At 39.9% G+C, this 15,222-nt stretch overlaps 1 protein-coding gene and 1 long non-coding RNA gene across 4 annotated transcripts in view; one reads left to right on the top strand and one right to left on the bottom strand.

Moving 5' to 3' along the window:
* MTMR8 (myotubularin related protein 8) overlaps nucleotides 1-15,222 on the top strand; it is a gene marked incomplete at its 5' end in the record, with an annotated part of 170,346 nt that overhangs the window by 33,900 nt on the left and 121,224 nt on the right. The window lies entirely within an intron of this gene.
* On the bottom strand, nucleotides 5,473-9,207 carry LOC307179939. 3 transcript variants are annotated; one of them, XR_013825619.1, is made up of 4 exons: nucleotides 9,073-9,196; nucleotides 7,809-8,044; nucleotides 7,602-7,691; nucleotides 5,473-6,203 (listed from the first exon to the last, which is right to left on the bottom strand). It is a non-coding gene; the product is annotated as an uncharacterized lncRNA (long non-coding RNA). The 3 variants fall into 3 exon arrangements; XR_013825618.1 differs by lacking the exon at nucleotides 7,602-7,691 and having other exon boundaries at nucleotides 7,809-8,057; nucleotides 9,073-9,207; XR_013825620.1 differs by lacking the exon at nucleotides 7,602-7,691.

The following is a 15,222-nucleotide window of genomic DNA, read 5'->3' as shown; positions in this document are numbered from 1 at the left end:
CTTTGTCAGTTGCTTCATTGGCAAATATTTTCTCCCATTCTAAGCGCTGTCTTCTGGTCTTGTTTATGGTCCCCTTTGCTGTGCAAAAGCTTTGAAGTTTCATTAGGTCCCATTTGTTTATTTTTGTTTTTATTTCCATTACTCTAGGAGGTGGGTCAGAAAGGATCTTGCTGTGATTTATGTCATAGAGTGTTCTGCCTATGTTTTCCTCTAAGAGTTTGACAGTTTCTAGTCTTACATTTACGTCTTTAATCCATTTTGAGCTTATTTTTGTGTATGATGTGAGGGAGTGATCTAATCTTATACTTTTACATGTATCTGTCCATTTTTCCCAGCACCACTTATTGAAGAGGCTTTCCTTTCTCCACTGTACATTCCTGCCTCCTTTATCAAAGATAAGGTGTCCATATGTGCGTGGGTTTATCTCTGGGCTTTCTATCCCATTCCATTGATCTATCTTCTGTTTTTGTGCCAGTACCATACTATCTTGATTACTATAGCTTTGTAGTATAGACTGAAGTCAGGGAGCCTGATTCCTCCAGCTCCGTTTTTCGTTCTCAAGATTGCTTTGGCTATTCGAGGTCTTTTGTGTTTCCATACAAATTGCAAAATTTTTTGTTCTAGTGCTGTGAAAAATGCCAGTGGTAGTTTGATAGCGATTGCATTGAATCTATAGATTGCTTTGGGTAGTAGAGTCATTTTCACAATGTTGATTCATCCAATCCAAAAACATGGTATATCTCTCCATCTATTTGGATCATCTTTAATTTCTTTCATCAGTGTCTTATAATTTTCTGCATACCGGTGTTTTGTCTCCTTAGGTAGTTTTATTCCTAGATATATTATTATTTTTGTTGCAATGGTAAATGGGAGTCTTTTCTTGATTTCACTTTCAGATTTTTCATCCTTACTGTATATGAATGCCAGAGATTTCTGTGCATTAATTTTGTATCCTGCTACTTTACCAAAATCATTGATTAGCTCTAGTAGTTTTCTGGTAGCATCTTTAGGATTCTCTATGTATAGTATCATGTCATCTGAAAACAGTGACAGCTTTACTTCTTCTTTTCCGACTTGGATTAGTTTTATTTCCTTTTCGTCTCTGATTGCTGTGGCTAAAACTTCCAAAACTATGTTGAATTACAGTGGTGAGAGTGGGCAACCTTGTCTTATTCCTGTTCTTAGTGGAAATGCTTTCAGTTTTTCACCATTGAGGATGATGTTGGCTGTGGGCTTGTCATATATGGCCTTTATTATGTTAAGGAAAGTTCCCTCTATACCTACTTTCTGCATGGTTTTTATCATAAATTTGGTGTTGAATTTTGTCAAAAGCTTTCTCTGCATCTATTGAGATGATCATATGGTTTTTCTCCTTCAGTTTGTTAATATGGTTTATCATATTGATAGATTTGCGTATATTGAAGAATCGTTGCATTCCTGGAATAAACCCCACTTGATCATGTTGTATGATACTTTTAATGTGCTGTTGGATTCTGTTTGCTTGTATTTTGTTGAGGATTTTTGCATCTATGTTCATCAGTAATATTGGCCTGTAGTTTTCTTTCTTTGTGACATCCTTGTCTGGTTTTGGTATCAAGGTGATGGTGGCCTCGTAGAAGGAATTTGGGAGTGTTCCTCCCTCTGCTATATTTTGGAAGAGTTTGAGAAGGATAGGTGTTAGCTCTTCTCTAAATGTTTGATAGAATTCGCCTGTGAAGCCATCTGGTCCTGGGGTTTTGTTTGTTGGAAGATTTTTAATCACACTTTCAATTTCAGTGCTTGTGAGTGGCCTACTCATATTTTCTATTTCTTCCTGATTCAGTCTTGGTAGATTGTTCATTTCTAAGAATTTGCCCATTTCTTCCAGATTGTCCATTTTATTGGCATAGAGTTGCTTGTAGTAATCTCTCATGATCTTTTGTATTTCTGCAGTGTCAGTTGTTACTTCTCCTTTTTCATTTCTAATTCTATTGATTTGAGTCTTCTCCCTTTTTTTCTTGATGAGTCTGGCTAGTGGTTTATCTATTTTGTTTATCTTCTCAAAGAACCAGCTTTTAGTTTTATTGACCTTTGCTATTGTTTCCTTCATTTCTTTTTCATTTATTTCTGATCTGACTTTTATGATTTCTTTCCTTCTGCTAGCTTTGGGTTTTTTTGTTCTTCTTTCTCTAATTGCTTGAGGTGCAAGTTTAGGTTGTTTTTTCGAGATGTTTCCTGCTTCTTAAGGTGGGCTTGTATTGCTATAAACTTCCCCCTTAGAACTGCTTTTGCTGCATCCCATAGGTTTTGGGTCATTGTGTCTCCATTGTCCTTTGTTTCTAGGTATTTTTTTATTTTGTCTTTGATTTCTTCAGTGATCACTTCATTATTAAGTAGTGTATTGTTTAGCCTACAAGTGTTTATGTTTTTTACAGATCTTTTCCTGTAATTGATATCTAGTCTCATGGCGTTGTGGTCTGAAAAGATACTTGATACAATTTCAATTTTCTTCAATTTACCGAGGCTTGATTTGTGACCCAAATATGATCTATCCTGGAGAATGTTCCATGAGCACTTGAGAGAAATGTGTATTCTGTTGTTTTTGGATGGAATGTCCTATAAATATCAATTAAGTCCATCTTGTTTAATGTATCATTTAAAGCTTGTGTTTCCTTTTTTATTTTCATTTTGGTTGCTCTGTCCATGGGTGAAAGTGGGGTGTTAAAGTCCTCCACTCTGAGTGTGTTACTGTCGATTTCCCCTTTTATGGCTGTTAGTATTTGCCTTATGTATTAAGGTGCTCCTATGTTGGGTGCATAAATATTTACAATTGTTATATCTTCTTCTTGGATCGATCCCTTGATCATTATGTAGTGTCCTTCTTTGTCTCTTCTAATAGTCCTTATTTTAAAGTCTATTTAGTCTGATATGAGAATTGCTACTCCAGCTTTCTTTTGGTTTCCGTTTGCATGGAATATCTTTTTCCATCCCCTTACTTTCAGTCTGTATGTGTCTCTAGGTCTGAAGTGGGTCTCTTGTAGACAGCATATATAAGGGTCTTGTTTTTGTATCCATTCAGCCAATCTGTGTCTTTTGTTGGGAGTATTTAGTCCATTTACATTTAAGATAATTATCGATATGTATGTTCCTATTCCCATTTTCTAAATTGTTTTGTGTTCGTTATTATAGGTCTTTTCCTTCTCTTGTGTTTCTTGTCTAGAGAAGTTCCTTTAGCATTTGTTGTAAAGCTGGTTTGGTGGTGCTGAACTCTTTCAGCTTTTGCTTTTCTGTAAAGGTTTTAATTTCTCCATCAAATCTGAATAAGATCCTTGCTGGGTAGAGTAGTCTTGGTTGCAGGTTTTTCTCCTTCATCACTTTCAGTATGTCCTGCCACTCCCTTCTGGCTTGTAGGGTTTCTGCTGAGAGATCAGCTGTTAACCTTATGGGGATTCCCTTGTGTGTTAATTGTTGCTTTTCCCTTGCTGCTTTTAATATGCTTTCTTTGTATTTAATTTTTGACAGTTTGATTAATATGTGTCTTAGCGTATTTCTCCTTGGATTTATCCTGTATGGGACTCTCTGTGCTTCCTGGACTTGATTAACTATTTCCTTTCCCATATTAGGGAAGTTTTCAACTATAATCTCTTCAAATATTTTCGCAGTCCCTTTCTTTTTCTCTTCTTCTTCTGGAACCCCTATAATTCGAATGTTGGTGCGTTTAATGTTGTTCCAGAGGTCTCTGAGACTGTCCTCAGTTCGTTTCATTCTTTTTTCTTTCTTCTGCTCTGCAGTAGTTATTTCCACTATTTTATCTTCCAGGTCACTTATCCGTTCTTCTGCCTCAGTTATTCTGCTATTGATCCCATCTAGAGTACTTTTAATTTAATTTATTGTGTTGTTCATCGTTGCTTGTTTCATCTTTATTTCTTCTAGGTCCTTGTTAACTGTTTCTTGCATTTTGTCCATTCTATTTCCAAGATTTCGGATCATCCTTACTATCATTATTCTGAATTCTTTTGCAGGTAGACTGCCTATTTCCTTTTCATTTGTTAGGTCTGGTGCATTTTTATCTGCTCCTTTATCTGCTGTGTGTTTTTGTGTCTTCTCATTTTGCTTATCTTACTGTGTTTGGGGTCTCCTTTTTGCAGCCTGCAGGTTCGTAGTTCCCGCTGTTTTTGATGTCTGTCTCCAGTGGCTACGGTTGGTTCAGTGGGTTGTGTAGGCTTCCTGGTGGAGGGGACTAGTGCCTGTGTTGTGGTGGATGAGGCTGGATCTTGTCTCTCTAGTGGGCAGGTTCACGTCTGGCTGTGTGTTTTGGGGTGTTTGTGGCCTTAATATGATTTTCGGCAGCCTCTCTGCTAATGGGTGGGGTTGTGTTCCTGTTTTGCTAGTTGTTTGGCATAGGTTGTCCAGCACTGTAGCTTGCTGGTCGTTGAGTGAAGCTGGGTGCTGGTGTTATGATGGAGGTCTCTGGGAGATTTTCGCCATTTGCTATTATGTGTAGCTGGGAGGTTTCTTGTTGGCCAGTGTCCTGAAGTTGGCTCTCCTACCTCAGAGGCAGAGCCCTGACTCCTGGCTGCAGCACCAAGTACCTTTTATCCTCACAGCTCCTCAATTTGGGATGACTCGTTGTCTATTCATGTATTCCACATATGCAGGGTACATCAAGTTGATTGTGGAGCTTTAATCCGCTGTTTCTGAGGCTGCTGGGAGAGATTTCCCTTTCTCTTCTTCGTTCTCACAGCTCACAGGGGCTCAGCTTTGGATTTGGCCCTGCCTCTGCATGTAGGTCGCTGGAGGGCGTCTGTTTTTTGCTCAGACAGGACGGGGTTAAAGGAGCCGCTGATTCGGGGACTCTGGCGCACTCAGGCGGCGGGGCGGGGGAGGAGAGAGGAGCACTGCGTGCGGGGCGGGCCTGCGGTAGCAGAGGCCAGCGTGACGTTGCACCAGCCTGAGGCCCGCCGTGTGTTCTCCCGGGGAATTTGTCTCTGGATCCTGGGAACCTTGCAGTGGCGGGCTGCACAGTCTCCGTGGAAGAGGGGTGTGGATAGTGACCTGTGCTCGCACATAGGCCCCTTCTTGGCGGCAGCAGCAGCCTTAGCGTCTCCCGCCCGTCCCTGGGGTCCGTGCTTTTAGCCGCGGCTCGCTCTGCAGGGTTTTTATCACAAATGGGTGTTGAATTTTGATGAAAGCTTTCTCTGCATCTATTAAGATGATCATAAGTTTTTCTTCCTTCAATTTTTTAATATGGTGTATCACGTTGAGTGATTTGCTTCTATTGAAGAATCCTTGCATTCCTGAAATAAACCCCACTTGATCATGGTGTATGATCCAGTTGATGTGCTGTTGGATTCTGTTTGATAGTATTTTGTTGAGGATTTTTTTAACATCTTTATTGGGGTATAATTGCTTTACAATGGTGTGTTAGTTTCTGCTTTATAACAAAGTGAATCAGTTATACATATACATATGTTCCCATATCAATTCCCTCTTGCGTGTATTGTAGTTTTTCTTATGACAGGGTTTCCGAAAGCAAGCTCATCACACGAGATGAATTATGCCGAAACACAGCAGTAGATGGCTGCTGCTCGCTCAGACAATACAGCACAGTCTGTCCTGCTGTGGTAGCTTTTATTTAAGCATTATCTATGTTTACATTTTAAGACTTGTTTTCTTAACATTCCAGAAATGCCAAAGCAGCAACATATGCTTTTATTGATTATACAAGCAACAATGGGCTTTCTTGAAAACATGCCGTGCTTCGTCCTTGAGCCCAAAAGCAGCACAAGGACATTGCCTTGTGTTTCCATTATTCTGATTATACTGAAGTAGCACAAGGACATTTCCTTGTGTTCCCACCATTCTGATTATACTGAGGACATCTCATGGATCAGTGCCCAAAACACTCAATGCTTATTCGCAGGCCCCCGGTTTGCCGGGGGGGGAGGCTCAAAGCATCCAGGACTGTTTGCAGTTCTGGCTTATTTGAATGCCCCCAGTTTGCCGAGGGGGCTCAAAGCAATCAGGACTGTTTCCAGTTCTGGCTTATTCGCCAGCCCCCAGTTTGCTGGGGGGGGGGGTGCTCATGGGTCACGTCTCCTTTCCACGTCCTCAGTTATTCCACTACATTTCTCCCTTTTTGTTTTCCAGCTTGTGCAGCATCAAGGAGAACACGGCAGCTTGTTGTGGGGTTGCATGGCAGGTAGCTTTCACTCGTTGTCGGACTACAATTAAACATATGATTATTATTATAATGAGCATTAGCAATCCTGCAGTAGAACCAAATAAAGCATGTAATTTAGACATGGGATTTAAATTATTAAATCCTTGAATAATTCCAGACCATATTTCTTGTGAATTAAGTCGTAATTTCTTCTGAAAAGTTTGTTGAATTTTCCCTTGTAAATTCACAATTTCTTCTGTCAAATTTTTGTGATGTAATAAATGCTTTTTTATTTTTGCCCAGGGGAATGCAGACTGATTATATAGAACCGAAGTGACACAAAAGGCACTTTGATTCCAGTCACAACGTAGCTTCATTTGTCTTTGTAAATTTACAAGTTGGTCCCCCAACATAACCACAGCTTGTTGTAAGTCTGCTATTTCCGAATGTATTTCCGAATCAATTTGTCGTTGAGAGGACCAAAGCATTTCAGAATTTTTATGCCAATCAGTTATATAATCAACGGTCTGACTAGATTGTTCTAAAGCAACTCCAGCTACTGCAGCAGTAGCTGTTACGGCTATAATACCCATGACAGCTGTAATCAACATTCCTACAAATCTTTTACTTGTTTTTAATGCATCAGTTAAATATTGCAAAACAGCCATAGGAAGAGATTCTTGCCATTCCCTTCCAAGATTGACAGGAAGCCAAAAACCTGTCCGAACTTGTAAGATATACAAACTTTTAGTAGATATGTTAAAAGATATACTAGAGTTAATACAGGTATACAGAGAGCAATTTTTACATATTATAATACCTAGAGTCTTATTCCATTCAGCTGGTCCCTTTAACAATATATAAGGTAATTTTACACAACTACGAGTATACCGAGTAACATTTTTATGAAAAGTCAAACTATGATTTCCAGATTTGTTAACCATATGTCCTACCCAAGCATTAATCTTCTCCAAAGCTGCCGTAAGCTTCCACAAGTCCTTTTTGATGGGATATCCATTTAAATGAGGACCAGGAGGAGAAAACCCTCCTGCATGCCATACTATGGTATCATTAATAGTATTGCTATAAATAGTGTTATCCTCTCTATGCCAGTGTAAATTCTTCAGACCCTTTTTCCTCAGGTGGAGCCAAAAGGGCACCAATCAGTGACACTTCCCCAAGAAGTATTAACAAGAACCCGAGCCATTTCCCCTCGGCATCGAGTCCAATGGACCCAATCCGATAATTGATCCAGAAGAGGCACCTGGCATGGAGGCAAGTAAGGTGCGGAAACATTCGCATTAAGAGTGGAATTAGAACTTTTAAAACTATAAGCACTCAAAAGATATAACCCATGATATCTGCTTTCATTTTTGACAACACTTAACCATGCCTGATAATTCATTTTAAGGCAATGATCTCCCTTTCCCGTACAAATAGGAGGTCCACTAACACCCACCGTGTAATTCTCTATTATCCTTCCTTCTTCTTCCGGCTTCAAAGGGCCTCTATCATCAAAAGGACCAGGCAACCATCCAGACTCATTTACCTATACAAGAATTGGGGCATCCCACCAGGTAACCCCCATATTAAGAGGAGGGTTAGGAATATATGTCCAATAAGTATGGTTAGTACAATTTTTCTCATTGGCTGATATGCTTATTACCTGTGCAGACAACACTGCCAGCATGGCCTCAAAAAGACTGGTGCTATTGAGGGGTTTACCCTGTGAAATGATAAGATTTTTGGTAGTGTCTGTAAACTTTTTCACTTGCCACCAGGTCAATGGAGGCGCCTTCTTCTTTCCATCAAGTCTTAAACTGCATATATTGTCCAGGTTCAAGAACAGTCTTGGCAAGTGCCTCCCAATCCTGAGGAATTAATATGTTTTCGGAAGCATACCTAGACAAAAGACCTTGAACATAATTAGAATGCATCCCATATGCATTAATGGCTTCTTTTAGCATTTTTAAAATTTTTATATCATGATGGTTATACACAACATTTACATATCCATTCGGAAATTGATCATTAGCAGGCATAGCTTGTCTAACAATAGGGAAAGCAAAAAATGATTCAGAATATTGCTTTTCTTCCTTATTCATCTCTTCTTCCAACAATAGTCTATTAGATTCAGGTTTTAGAGGAAAGCGAAACTGACGAGAGGCTCCAACAGGATAAGCTGCTAATTCTAAAGGAGGAGCCGAAGGAATAGTAGGACATGGCTCTTGATATAAAGGAGTGGTAACATTGTTTTTATTTTCTTCCAATTTAACCATCAAATTTTTTAACTTTGAAAGTATATCAGAAATCTCATTCTGTTGAGAAAGTGGCATCTCATTTTGTTTTCTAGCCTGCTCCCGATCTTTATCATCATCAGAAAAAGCCCCTTCATCACTGAAACCTGAAAAATCCTCTCATGTCTCAGACACAAGGGGAGGAGGAGGCGGAGGAAGGTCCTCTATAGGAGATTCACGGAACAGAGTACAAAAAGCAGCAGAATGATCGGGAGAAGAATTCGGACGCTGAGGGCGCACCCCATTTTCACTTTCAGTTTCAGATTGTAATGGTTCCAGGGCAAGGGAAATTAATTTACAAAGAGACCAAACACGGACAGATATAGGGTCTCCACGCTGATGAGCTCTTCTTAAGGCTCGCATAACCTGTTTCCAAACTTTTAAATTCAACTGGTTATGACCAGTAGGTTGAAACCAGTGACAATGTTTACGAACCAGCGCAAACAATTCATCAAAAGATTCTGGTTTCACTTTCACTCCTGAACTCCGTAATAACTGTTTCAGGAGTCTAATGTATTGAAATTCTACTGAATGGGAATTCCCCATTACAGTTACTCTACTGCTCCCGAAGGTTTCACTTACTCTTGAGCGTACCAAATTCCCCTTCGGTCCTGCGATCACGCGATTACTTACTTTCAGGTCCCTGTTCGGGCGCCAAATGTTGCAGTTTTTCTTATGACAGGGTTTCCGAAAGCAAGCTCATCACACGAGATGAACTGTGCCGAAACACAGCAGTAGAGGGCTGCCTCTCGCTCAGGCAAAACAGCGCTGTCTGTCCTGCTGTGGTAGCTTTTATTTAAGCATTATCTATGTTTACGTTTTAAGACTTGTTTTCTTAACATTCCAGAAATGCCAAAGCAGCAACATATGCTTTTATTGATTATACAAGCAACAATGGGCTTTCTTGAAAACATGCCGTGCTTCGTCCTTGAGCGCAAAAGCAGCACAAGGATATTGCCTTGTGTTTCCATTATTCTGATTATACTGAAGTAGCACAAGGACATTTCCTTGTGTTCCCACCATTCTGATTATACTGAGCACATCTCATGGATCAGTGCCCAAAGCACTCAATGCTTATTCGCAAGCCCCCGGTTTGCCGGGGAGGGGGGGGCGACTCAAAGCATCCAGGACTGTTTGCAGTTCTGGCTTATTTGCATGCCCCCGTTTTGCCGGGGGAGCGGGGGCTCAAAGCAATCAGGACTGTTTCCAGTTCTGGCTTATTCGCCAGCCCCCAGTTTGCTGGGGGGGGGGGGTGCTCATGGGCCACGTCTCCTTTCCATGTCCTCAGTTATTCCACTACACGTCTCCCTCCCTCCCACCCTCCATATCCCACCCCTCCAGGTGGTCACAAAGCACCGAGCTGATATCCCTGTGCTATGCGGCTGCTTCCCACTAGCTATCTACCTTAGGTTTGGTAGTGTATATATGTCCATGCCTCTCTCTCGTTTTCTCACAGCTCACCCTTCCCCCTCCCCATATCCTCAAGTCCGTTCTCCAATAGGTCTGTGTCTTTACTCCTGTCTTACCCCTAGGTTCTTCATGACATTTTTTTCTTAAATTCCATATATATGTGTTAGCATACGGTATTTGTCTTTCTCTTTCTGACTTACTTCACTCTGTATGACAGACTCTAGGTCTATCCACCTCATTACAAATAGCTCAATTTCGTTTCTTTTTGTGGCGGAGTAATATTCCACTGTATATATGTGCCACATCTTCCTTATCCATTCATCCGATGATGGGCTCTTAGGTTGTTTCCATGTCTGGGCTATTGTAAACAGAGCTGCAATGAACATTTTGGTACATGACTCTTTTTGAATTTTGGTTTTCTCAGGGTATATGCCCAGTAGTGGGATTGCTGGGTCATATGGTAGTTCTATTTGTAGTTTTTTAAGGAACCTCCATACTGTTCTCCATAGTGGCTGAACCAATTCACATTCCCACCAGCAGTGTAAGAGTGTTCCCTTTTCTCCACACCCTCTCCAGCATTTATTGTTTCTAGATTTTTTGATGATGGCCATTCTGACTGGTGTGAGATGATATCTCATTGTAGTTTTGATTTGCATTTCTCTAATGATTAACGATGTTGAGCATTCTTTCATGTGTTTGTTGGCAGTCTGTATATCTTCTTTGGAGAAATGTCTATTTAGGTCTTCTGCCCATTTTTGGATTGGGTTGTTTGTTTTTTTGTTATTGAGCTGCATGAGCTGCTTGTAAATTTTGGAGATTAATCCTTTGTCAGTTGCTTCATTGGCAAATATTTTCTCCCATTCTGAGGGTTGTCTTTTGGTCTTGTTTATGCTTTCCTTTGCTGTGCAAAAGCTTTGAAGTTTCATTAGGTCCCATTTGTTTATTTTTGTTTTTATTTTCATTACTCTAGAAGGTGGGTCAGAAAGGATCTTGTTGTGATTTATGTCATAGAGTGTTCTGCCTGTGTTTTCCTCTAAGAGTTTGATAGTTTCTGGCCTTACATTTAGGTCTTTAATCCACTTCGAGCTTATTTTTGTGTATGGTGTTAGGGAGTGATCTCATCCCATACTTTTACATATAGCTGTCCAGTTTTCCCAGCACCAGTTACTAAAGAGGCTTTCCTTTCTCCACTGTACATTCCTGCCTCCCTTATCAAAGATAAGGTGACCATATGTGTGTGGCTTTGTCTCTTGTCTTTCTATCCCGTTCCATTGATCTATCTTTCTGTTTTTGTGCCAGTACAATACTGTTTTGATTACTGTAGCTTGGTAGTATAGTCTGAAGTCACGGAGCCTGATTCCTCCAGCTCCGTTTTTCGTTCTCAAGATTGCTTTGGCTATTCAGGATCTTTTGTGTTTCCATACAAATTGTGAAATTTTTTGTTCTAGTGCTGTGAAAAATGCCAGTGGTAGTTTGATAGCGATTGCATTGAATCTATAGATTGCTATGGGTAGTAGAGTCATTTTCACAATGTTGATTCTTCCAACCCAAAAACATGGTATATCTCTCCATCTATTTGTATCATCTTTAATTTCTTTCATCAGTGTCTTATAATTTTCTGCATACAGGTCTTTTGTCTCCTTAGGTAGGTTTATTCCTAGATATTTTATTCTTTTTGTTGCAATGGTAAATGGGAGTGTTTTCTTGATTTCACTTTCAGATTTTTCATCATGAGTGTATAGGAATGCCAGAGATTTCTGTGTATTAATTTTGTATCCTGCAACATTACCAGATTCATTGATTAGCTCTAGTATTTTTCTGGTAGCATCTTTAGGATTCTCTATGTATAGTATCATGTCACCTGCAAACAGTGACAGCTTTACTTCTTCTTTTCCAATTTGGATTCATTTTATTTCCTTTTCTTCTCTGATTGCTGTGGCTAAAATTTCCAAAACTATGTTGAATAAGAGTGGTGAGAATGGGCAACCTTGTCTTGTTCATGATCTTAGTGGAAATGCTTTCAGTTTTTCACCATTGAGGATGATGTTGGCTGTGGGGTTGTCATATATGGTCTTTATTATGTTGAGGAAAGTTCCCTCTATGCCTACTTTCTGCAGGGTTTTTATCATAAATGGGTGTTGAATTTTGTCAAAAGCTTTCTCTGCATCTATTGAGATGATCATATGGTTTTTCTCCTTCAATTTGTTAATATGGTTTATCACATTGATAGATTTGCGTATATTGAAGAATCCTTGTATTCCTGGAATCAACCCGACCTGATTATGGTGTATGATCCTTTTAATGTGCTGTTGGATCCTGTTTGCTAGTATTTTGTTGAGGATTTTTGCATGTATGTTCATCAGTGTTACTGGCCTGTAGGTTTCTTTCTTTGTGACATCCTTGTCTGGTTTTGGTATCAGGGTTATGGTGGCCTCATAGAATGAGTTTGGGAGTGCTCCTCCTTCTGCTATATTTTGGAAAGTTAGAGAAGGATTAGGTGTTAGCTCTTCTCTAAATATTTGATAGAATTTTCCTGTGAAGCCGTCAGGTTGTGGGCTTTTGTTTGTTGGAAGATTTTTAATCACAATTTCAATTTCAGTGCTTGTGATTGCTCTGTTCGTATTTTCTATTTCTTCCTGATTCAGTCTTGGCAGGTTGTGCATTTCTAAGAAATTGTCCATTTCTTCCAGGTTGTCCATTTTATTGGCATAGAGTTGCTTGTAGTAATCTCTCATGATCTTTTGTATTTCTGCAATGTCAGTTGTTACTTCTCCGTTTTCATTTCTAATTTTAATGATTTGAGTCTTCTCCCTTTTTTTCTTGATGAGTCTGGCTAATGATTTTTCTATTTTGTTTATCTTCTCAAAGAACCAGCTTTTAGTTTTATTGATCTTTGCTATCGTTTCCTTCATTTCTTTTTCATTTATTTCTGATCTTATTTTTATGCTTTCTTTCCTTCTGCTATCTTATGGGTTTTTTTGTTCCTCTTTCTCTAATTGCTTTAGCTGCAAGATTTGGTTGTTTATTCGAGATGTTTCCTCTTTCTTAAGGTAGGATTGTATTACCATAAACTTCCCTCTTAGAACTGCTTTTCCTGCATCCCATAGGTTTTGGGTCGTCGTGTCTCCATTGTCATGTGTTTCTAAGTTTTTTTTTAATTTCCTCTTTGATTTCTTCAGTGATCACTTCATTATTAAGTAGTGTATTGTTTAGCCTCCATGTGTTTGTATTTTTTACAGATCTTTTCCTGTTATTGATATCTACTCTCATAGCATTGTGGTTGGAAAAGATACTTGATACAATTTCAGTTTTCTTAAATTTACCAAGGCTTGATTTGTGACCCAAGATATGATCTATCCTGGAGAATGTTCCATGAGCACTTGAGAAAAATGTGTTTTCTGTTGTTTTTGGATGGAGTGTCCTACAAATATCAATTAAGTCCATCTTGTTTAGTCTATCATTTAAAGCTTGTGTTTCCTTATTTATTTTCATTTTGGATGATCTGTCCATTGGTGAAAGTGGGGTGTTAAAGTCCTCCACTCTGAGTGTGTTACTGTCGAATTCCCTGCTTATGGCTGTTAGTATTTGCCTTATGTATCGAGGTGCTCCTATGTTGGGTGCATAAATATTTACAATTGTTATATCTTTTGCTTTGATCGATCCCTTGATCATTATGTAGTGTCCTTCTTTGTCTCTTCTAATAGTCTTTATTTTAAAGTCTATTTTGTCTGATATGAGAATTGCTACTCCAGCTTTCTTTTGGCTTCCATTTGCATGGAATGTCTTTTTCCATCCCCTTACTTTCAGTCTGTATGTGTTTCTAGGTCTGAAGTGGACAGCAAATATATGGGCCTTCTTTTTGTATCCATTCAGACAATCTGTGTCTTTTGGTGAGAGCATTTAGTCCATTTACATTTAAGGTAATTATCGATATGTATGTTCCTATTCCCATTTTTTAAATTGTTTTGGGTTCGTTATTTTAGGTCTTTTCCATCTCTTGTGTTTCTTGCCTAGAAAAGTTCCTTTACCAGTTGTTATAAAGCTGGTTTGGTGTCTCCTTTTTGCAGGCTGCATGTTTGTAGTGTCCGTTGTTGTTGGTGTCTGTCCCCAGTGGCTAAGTTTGGTTCAGTGGGTTGTTTAGGCTTCCTGGTGGAAGGGACTAGTGCCTATGTTCTGGTGGATGAGTTTGGATCTTGTCTTTCTGGTGGGCTGGTCGACATCTGGTGGTTTGTTTTGGGGTGACTGTGGACTTATTATGATTTTCGGCAGCCTCTCTGCTAATGGGTGGGTTTGTGTTCCTGTCTTCCTAGTTGTTTGGCATAGGATGTCCAGCACTGTAGCTTTCTGGTTGTTGAGTGAAGCTGGGTGCTGGTGTTTTTGCCATTTGATATTATGTGGAGCTGGGATGTCTCTTGTGGACCAGGGTCCTGAAGTTGGCTCTCCCACCTCAGAGGCACAGCACTGACTCCTGGCTGCAGCACCAAGAGCCTTTCATCCACACAGCTCAGAATAAAAGGGAGAAAATGTAGAAAGAAAGAATTAGTAGAAGTAGAAAGAAAGAAAGAAAGAAAGAAAGAAAGAAAGAAAGAAAGAAAAGAAAGAAAGAAAGAAGGGAGGGAGTAAGGAAGGAAGGAAGGAAAAATGAAAGAAAGAAGATAAAGTAAAATAAATAAAGATAAAATATAATAAAGTTATTAAAATAAAAAATATAATTATTAAGAGAAATAAAAAGAAAAGAAAATGAAATTAAAAAAAAAACAACGGATGGATAGAACCCTAGAACAAATGGTGGAAGCAAAGCTATACAGACAACATCTCACACAGAAGCATACACATACACACTCACAAAAAGAGGATAAGGGGGAAAAATCATAAATCTTGCTCTCAAAGTCTACCTCCTTAATTTGGGATGATTCATTGTCTATTCATATGTTCCAGTGATGCAGGGTACATCAAGTTGACTGTGGAGCTTTAATCCACTGCTTCTGAGGCTGCTGGGAGAGATTTCCCTTTCTCTTCTTTATTCTCACAGCTCCCAGGGGCTCAGCTTTGGATTTGGCCCCGCGTGTAGGTCGCCGGAAGGCGTCTGTTCTTCGCTCAGACAGGACGAGGTTAAAGGAGCCGCTGATTCAGGGGCTCTGGCTCACTCAGGCCGGGAGGAGGGAGGGGCACAGAGTGTGGGGCAGGCCTGCGGTGGCAGAGGCTGGCATGACGTTTCACCAGCTTGTGGCACGCCGTGCATTCTCCCGGTGTAGTTGTCCCTGGATCCGGAGACCCTGACAGTGGTGGGCTGCACAGGGTCCCCGGAAGGGTGGTGTGAATAGTGACCTGTGCTTGCACACAGGCTTCTTGGTGGCAGCAGCAGCTGCCTTA

The sequence above is a fragment of the Stenella coeruleoalba genome, assembly GCF_951394435.1.
Source record: "Stenella coeruleoalba genome assembly, chromosome: X".
NCBI lineage: Eukaryota > Metazoa > Chordata > Mammalia > Artiodactyla > Delphinidae > Stenella > Stenella coeruleoalba.
This window is presented reverse-complemented; position numbering and strand designations above follow the sequence as displayed.